This window comes from Triticum aestivum, chromosome 3A (assembly GCF_018294505.1).
Source record: "Triticum aestivum cultivar Chinese Spring chromosome 3A, IWGSC CS RefSeq v2.1, whole genome shotgun sequence".
In the NCBI taxonomy this organism is placed as follows: Eukaryota; Viridiplantae; Streptophyta; class Magnoliopsida; order Poales; family Poaceae; genus Triticum; species Triticum aestivum.
The window spans coordinates 568,401,797-568,408,965 of NC_057800.1; the positions used below are offsets into that span (position 1 = coordinate 568,401,797).

Sequence of the window (7,169 nt, forward strand, 5' to 3'; positions counted from 1 at the left end):
CTAGTTCATATTGCTATGTGATTAACACCCAAAGAGTACTAAGGTGTGATTATGTTTTGCCTGTGAGAGAAGTTTAGTCAACGGGTCTGCCATATTCAGATCCGTATGTATTTTGCAAATTTCTATGTCAACAATGCTCTGCACGGAGCTACTCTAGCTAATTGCTCCCACTTTCAATATGCATCCAGATTGAGACTTAGAATCATCTGGATCAGTGTCAAAGTTTGCATCGATGTAACCCTTTACGAGAACCTTTTGTCACCTCCATAATCGAGAAACATATCCTTATTCCACTAAGGATAATTTTGACCGCTGTCCAGTGATCTACTTCCTAGATCACTATTGTATTCCCTCGCTTAACACAGTGTAGGGTATACAACAGATCTGGTACACAGCATAGCATACTTTATAGAATCTATGGCTGAGGCATAGGGAATGACTTTCATTCTCTTTCTATCTTCTGCCGTGGTCGGGCTTTGAGTCTTACTCAATTTCACACCTTACAACACAGGCAAGAACTCTTTCTTTGACTGTTCCATTTTGAACTACTTCAAAATCTTGTCAAGGTATGTAGTTATTGAAAAAACTTATCAAGCGTCTTGATCTATCTCTATAGATCTTGATGCTCAATATGTAAGCAGCTTCACCGAGGTCTTTCTTTGAAAAACTCCTTTCAAATATTCCTTTATGCTTTCCAGAAAATTATACATTATTTCCGATCAACAATATGTCGTTCACATATACTTATCAGAAATGCTGTAGTGCTCCCACTCACTTTCTTGTAAATACAGGCTTCACCGCAAGTCTGTATAAAACTATATGCTTTGATCAACTTATCAAAGCGTATATTCCAACTCCGAGATGCTTGCACCAGTCCATAGATGGATCGCTGGAGCTTGCATACTTAGTTAACACCTTTAGGATCGACAAAACCTTCTAGTTGCATCGTATACAACTCTTCTTTAATAAATCCATTAAGGAATGCAGTTTTGTTTATCCATTTGCCAGATTTCATAAAATGCGGCAATTGCTAACATGATTCGGACAGACTTAAGCATAGATACGAGTGAGAAACTCTCATCGTAGTCAACACCTTGAACTTGTCGAAAACCTTTTGCGACAATTCTAGCTTTGTAGATAGTAACACTACTATCAGCGTCCGTCTTCCTCTTGAAGATCCATTTATTTTCTATGGCTTGCCGATCATCGGGAAAATCCATCAAAGTCCATACTTTGTTCTCATACATGGATCATATCTCAGATTTCATGGCCTCAAACCATTTCGCGGAATCTGGGCTCATCATCGCTTCCTCATAGTTCGCAAGTTCGTCATGGTCTAGTAACATGACTTCCAGAACAGGATTACCGTACCACTCTGGTGCGGATCTCACTCTGGTTTACCTACGAGATTCGGTATTAACTTGATCTGAAGTTACATGATCATCATCATTAGCTTCCTCACTAATTGGTGTAGTAGTCACAGGAACAAATTTCTGTGATGAACTACTTTTCAATAAGGGAGAAGGTACAATTACCTTATCAAGTTCTACTTTCCTCCCACTCACTTCTTTCAAGAGAAACTCCTTCTCTAGAAACGATCCATTCTTAGCAACGAATGGCTTGCCTTCGGATCTGTGATAGAAGGTGTACCCAACAGTCTCCTTTGGGTATCCTATGAAGACATATTTCTCCGATTTGGGTTTGAGCTTATCAGGATGAAACTTTTTCATATAAGCATCACAAACCCAAACTTTAAGAAACAGCAACTTTGGTTTCTTGACAAACTACAGTTCAAATTGTGCCGTCTCAACGGACTTAGATGGTGCCCCCTTTTAACGTGAATGCAGTTGTCTCTAATGCATGATCCCAAAACGATATTGGTAAATCGGTAAGAAACATCATAGATTGCACTATATCCAATAAAGTATGGTTATGACGTTCGGACACACCATTATGATGTGGTGTTCCAGGTGGCACGAATTTGTGAAACTATTCCACATTGTTTTAATTAAAGACCAAACTCGTAACTCAAATATTTGTCTCTGCGATCAGATTGTAGAAACCATATTTTTCTTGTTACGATGATTTTCCACTTCACTCTGAAATTCTTTGAACTTTTCAAATGTTTCAGACTTATGTTTCATCAAGTAGATATACCCATATCTGCTCAAATCATATGTGAAGGTCAGAAAATAACGATACCCGCCACGAGCTTCAACACTCATCGGATCGCATACATCAGTATGTATTATTTCCAATAAGTCAGTTGCTTGCTCCATTGTTCCGGAGAACGGAGTTTTTAGTCATCTTGCCCATAAGGCATGGTTCGCAAGCACCAAGTGATTCATAATCAAGTGATTCCAAAATCCCATCAGCATGGAGTTTCTTCATGCGCTTTACACCAATATGACCTAAATGGCAGTGCCACAAATGAGTTGCACTATCATGATTAACTTCGCATCTTTTGGTTTCAATATTATGAATATGTGTATCACTACGATCGAGATCCAATGAACCATTTTCATTGGGTGTGTAACCATATAAGGTTTTATTCATGTAAACAGAACAACAATTTATTCTCTTACTTAAATGAATAACCGTATTACAATAAACATGATCAAATCATATTCATGCTCAACGCAAACACCAAATAACACTTATTTAGGTTCAACATTAATCCCGAAAGTATAGGGAGTGTGCGATGATGATCATATCAATCTTGGAACCACTTCCAACACACATCATCACTTCACCCTTAACTGGTCTCTGTTTATTCTGCAACTCCCGTTTCGAGTTACTAATCTTAGCAACTGAACTAGTATCAAATACTGAGGGGTTGCTATAAACACTAGTAAAGTACACATCAATAACATGTATATCAAATATACTTATGTTAACTTTGCCATCCTTCTTATCCGCCAATCACTTGGGGTAGTTCCGCTTCCAGTGACCAGTCCCTTTGCAGTAGAAACACTTAGTCTCAGGCTTAGGACCAGACTTGGGCTTCTTCACTTGAGCAGCAACTTGCTTGTTGTTCTTCTTGAAGTTCCCCTTCTTCCCTCTGCCCTTTTCTTGAAACTAGTGGTCTTGTCTACCATCAACACTTGATGTTTTTCTCGATTTCTACCTTCGTCAATTTCAGCATTACGAAGAGCTTGGGAATCGTTTCCATTATCCCTTGCATATCATAGTTCATCATGAAGTTCTACTAACTTGGTGATGGTGACTAGAGAATTCTGTCAATCACTATTTTATCTGGAAGATTAACTCCCACTTGATTCAAGCGATTGTAGTACCCAGACAATCTGAGCACATGCTCACTAGTTGCGCGATTCGCCTCCATCTTTTAGCTATAGAACTTGTTGGAGACTTCATATCTCTCAACTCGGGTATTTGCTTGAAATATTAACTTCAACTCCTGGAACATCTCATATGGTCCATGACGTTCAAAACGTCTTTGAAATCCCGATTCTAAGCCGTTTAAGCATGGTGCACTAAACTATCAAGTAGTCATCATACTGAGCTAGCCAAATGTTCATAACATCTGCATCTGCTCCTGCAATAGGTTTGTCACCTAGCGGTGCATCAAAGACATAATTTTTCTATGCAGCAATGAGGATAAACCTCAGATCACGGATCCAATCCGCATCATTGCTACTAACATCTTTCAACACAATTTTCTCTAGGAACATATCAAAATAAACACAGGGAAGCAACAACGCGAGCTATTGATCTACAACATGATTTGCAAAATACTACCAGGACTAAGTTCATGATAAATTTAAGTTCAATTAATCATATTACTTAAGAACTCCCACTTAGATAGACATCCCTCTAATCGTCTAAGTGATCACGTGATCCAAATCAACTAAACCATGTCCGATCATCACGTGAGATGGAGTAGCTTCATTGGTGAACATCACTATGTTGATCATATCTACTATATGATTCACGCTCGACCTTTCGGTCTCCGTGTTCCGAGGCCATATCTGTATATGCTTGGCTCGTCAAGTATAACCTTAGTATTCCACGTGTGCAACTGTTTTGCACCCGTTGTATTTGAACGTAGAGCCTATCACACCCGATCATCACGTGGTGTCTCAGCACGAAGAACTTTCGCAACGGTGCATACTCAGGGAGAACACTTCTTGATAATTAGTGAGAGATCATCTTAAAATGCTACCGTCAAACTAAGCAAAATAAGATGTATAAAAGATAAACATCATATGCAATCAAAATATGTGACATGATATGTCCATCATCATCTTGCGCCTTTGATTTCCATCTCCAAAGTACTGCGATGATCTCTATCGTCACCGGCATGACACTATGATATCCATCATCTTGATCTATATCAATGTGTCATCACGTGGTCGTCTCGCCAACAATTGCTCTTGCAACTATTGCTATTGCATAGCGATAAAGTAAAGCAATTATTGGGCGCTTGCATCTTATGCAATAAAGAGACAACCATAAGGATTTTGCCAGTTGCTGATAACTTCAACAAAACATGATCATCTCATACAACAACTTATATCTCATCACGTCTTGACCATATCACATCACAACATGCCCTGCAAAAACAAGTTAGACGTCCTCTACTTTGTTGTTGCAAGTTTTACGTGGCTTCTACGGGCTTAAGCAAGAACCAATCTTACCTACGCATCAAAACCACAATGATAGTTTGTCAAGTTGGTGCTGTTTTAACCTTCGCAAGGACCGGGCGTAGCCACACTTGGTTCAACTAAAGTTGGAGAAACTGACACCCGCCAGCCACCTGTGTGCAAAGCACGTCGGTAGAACCAGTCTCGCGTAAGCGTACGCGTAATGTCGGTCCGGGCCGCTTCATCCAACAATACCGCCGAACGAAAGTATGCCATGCTGGTAAGCAGTATGACTTATATCGCCCACAACTCACTTGTGTTCTACTCGTGCATATAACATCAACACATAAAACCTGGCTCGGATGCCACTGTTGGGGAACGTAGTAATTTCAAAATTTTCCTACGAAGATCTTTATCGGTCAGACCGCATAACAACATACGTTGTTCCCTTTGTCATCGGTATGTTACTTGCCCGAGATTCAATCGTCGGTATCTCAATACCTAGTTCAATCTCGTTACCGGCAAGTCTCTTTACTCGTTCTGTAATACGTCATCTCGCAACTAACTCATTAGTTGCAATGCTTGCAAGGCTTATGTGATGTGCATTACCGAGAGGGCCCAGAGATACCTCTCCGACAATCGGAGTGAAAAATCCTAATCTCGAAATACGCCAACTCAACATGTACCTTTGGAGACACCTGTAGAGCTCCTTTATAATCACCCAGTTACGTTGTGACGTTTGGTAGCACACAAAGTGTTCCTCCGGTAAACGGGAGTTGCATAATCTCATAGTCATAGGAACATGTATAAGTCATGAAGAAAGCAATAGCAACATACTAAACGATTGAGTGCTAAGCTAACGGAATGGGTCAAGTCAATCACATCATTCTCCTAATGATGTGATCCCGTTAATCAAATAACAACTATTTGTCTATGGTTAGGAAATGTAACCATCTTTGATTAACGAGCTACTCAAGTAAAGGCATACTAGTGACACTCTGTTTGTCTATGTATTTACACATGTATTATGTTTCCGGTTAATACAATTCTAGCATTAATAATAAACATTTATCATGAAATAAGGAAATAAATAATAACTTTATTATTGCCTCTAGGGCATATTTCCATTAAGAGGAAGGTTACTGCTACCATCAAAGTCTCAGAGTGGGGATGCTCCGGCAACCTCACACCGTCGTCGCATGTACAGGACAATACATTTCGTAAATGATTATATTGCTGCAACAAAGCAACTAGTAAAATTATACTGTAACACCCACAGTGTCAAGCTATAGTAATCTCCCCCTAATGATTTCATGTCATCAAATTAAACTAAGCCAAATTACCACATGATAAAAATCAAAGCCTTTTTCAAATTTAAAATAAAGTCAAAATAATATTTCTTCAAACATTAAAGATAAAATGTTCTTCTTGTGGAAAATATTCCATAACTAATTATGGTGATGAAAGAACTTTTTTGTAAAAAAATTTAATGCCCTAAACTAAAGAAAACAGGGGATAAACCAATTATTTAAATGCTTTTAATTAACAAAAGTTGCAAAGAATTTTATTTAAATGCTAAACTTAATTATGGCAGTGGCCTATATTAATGATACTAATTTAGGTACTAACTTGGTATTTTATAAAACTAAAACAAATGAAACTATAATAGAAAACAGAAAAGGTTAAAAAAGGAAAAATATAAAAGAAACAAGAAAAGCCTTTCCTGCCCGCCGGGCCTCGGCCCACCAAGGACAGGCCTAGTCGGTCCGGCCCAGCCCCTCCCCGGGTCGCCTTCCCTCCCCTGTTCCCCCGATCGGGGTCGCAACAGGGGCGAGCCCCACCGGACCAGCTCGCCGACGGTGGCGGGTGGATAAGTGCCCCGGCTCTCTCTCTCTCTCTCTCTCTCTCTCTCTCTCTCTCTCCCCCAGAACTGGAACCCTAGCCGGCCGCTATTCCCCCTCTCGCCTTGCCCAGATCCACCCCCCTCTCCCCTCAACTCGGTCCCGAGCTCGACCGAGCGAGCTCGTCGCCGCTGGCCTCCATTCCCGCGGCCACCTTCGTTCCCGCACCGCGCCTCCCTGTCCGTTCGCTCCGCCGACATCATCTACATCGAATACAAGCCGTCGCTGGAGCCCCTCGTGCCGGAGCAACCGGATCGAGCCGGTCTTCCTCCACTGCTCCGCTGTCGCCATCGCCGGAATCCGCGCCGCCGCGAGCACCTCGAGTCCTCCCCAGGCCTTCTCTGCAGAGACCGTGAGCACCCTACCCTCCTCTCTCTCTCCCCTGGTTCTCCCCCTGGCCATAGCTTCCCTCCCACGTCATGCCCGAGCTCGTCGCTGCGGTGGTGCTCGCCGTCGTGGCCACGCCTCGCGGGGCTGGTAGCCAACCACCCCCATTGTGCTCAGCACGCTCCCGGGGGCCTGTAAAGCCCTCTCGCTCGCTTCATCGTGCCCCCTATCGTCATTCCGACGAAGGCCGAACTTCGGCCGCCGCGTCACTCGTCACCGCCGTCGCCACGGGCCTCCCCATAGCCTCCCGCCACCTCCATCGAACACGCCTCGGTCC

At 42.1% G+C, this 7,169-nt stretch overlaps 1 long non-coding RNA gene across 1 annotated transcript in view; it reads left to right on the forward strand.

The window, feature by feature from the left end:
* Nucleotides 1-6,507: 6,507 nt before the first annotated feature.
* Nucleotides 6,508-7,169, forward strand: part of LOC123058662 (uncharacterized) — a 3,358-nt gene continuing 2,696 nt past the window's right edge. The window contains exon 1 of the long non-coding RNA XR_006427267.1: nt 6,508-6,857. This is a non-coding gene — a long non-coding RNA (uncharacterized lncRNA). The remainder of the gene's footprint in view (nt 6,858-7,169) is intronic.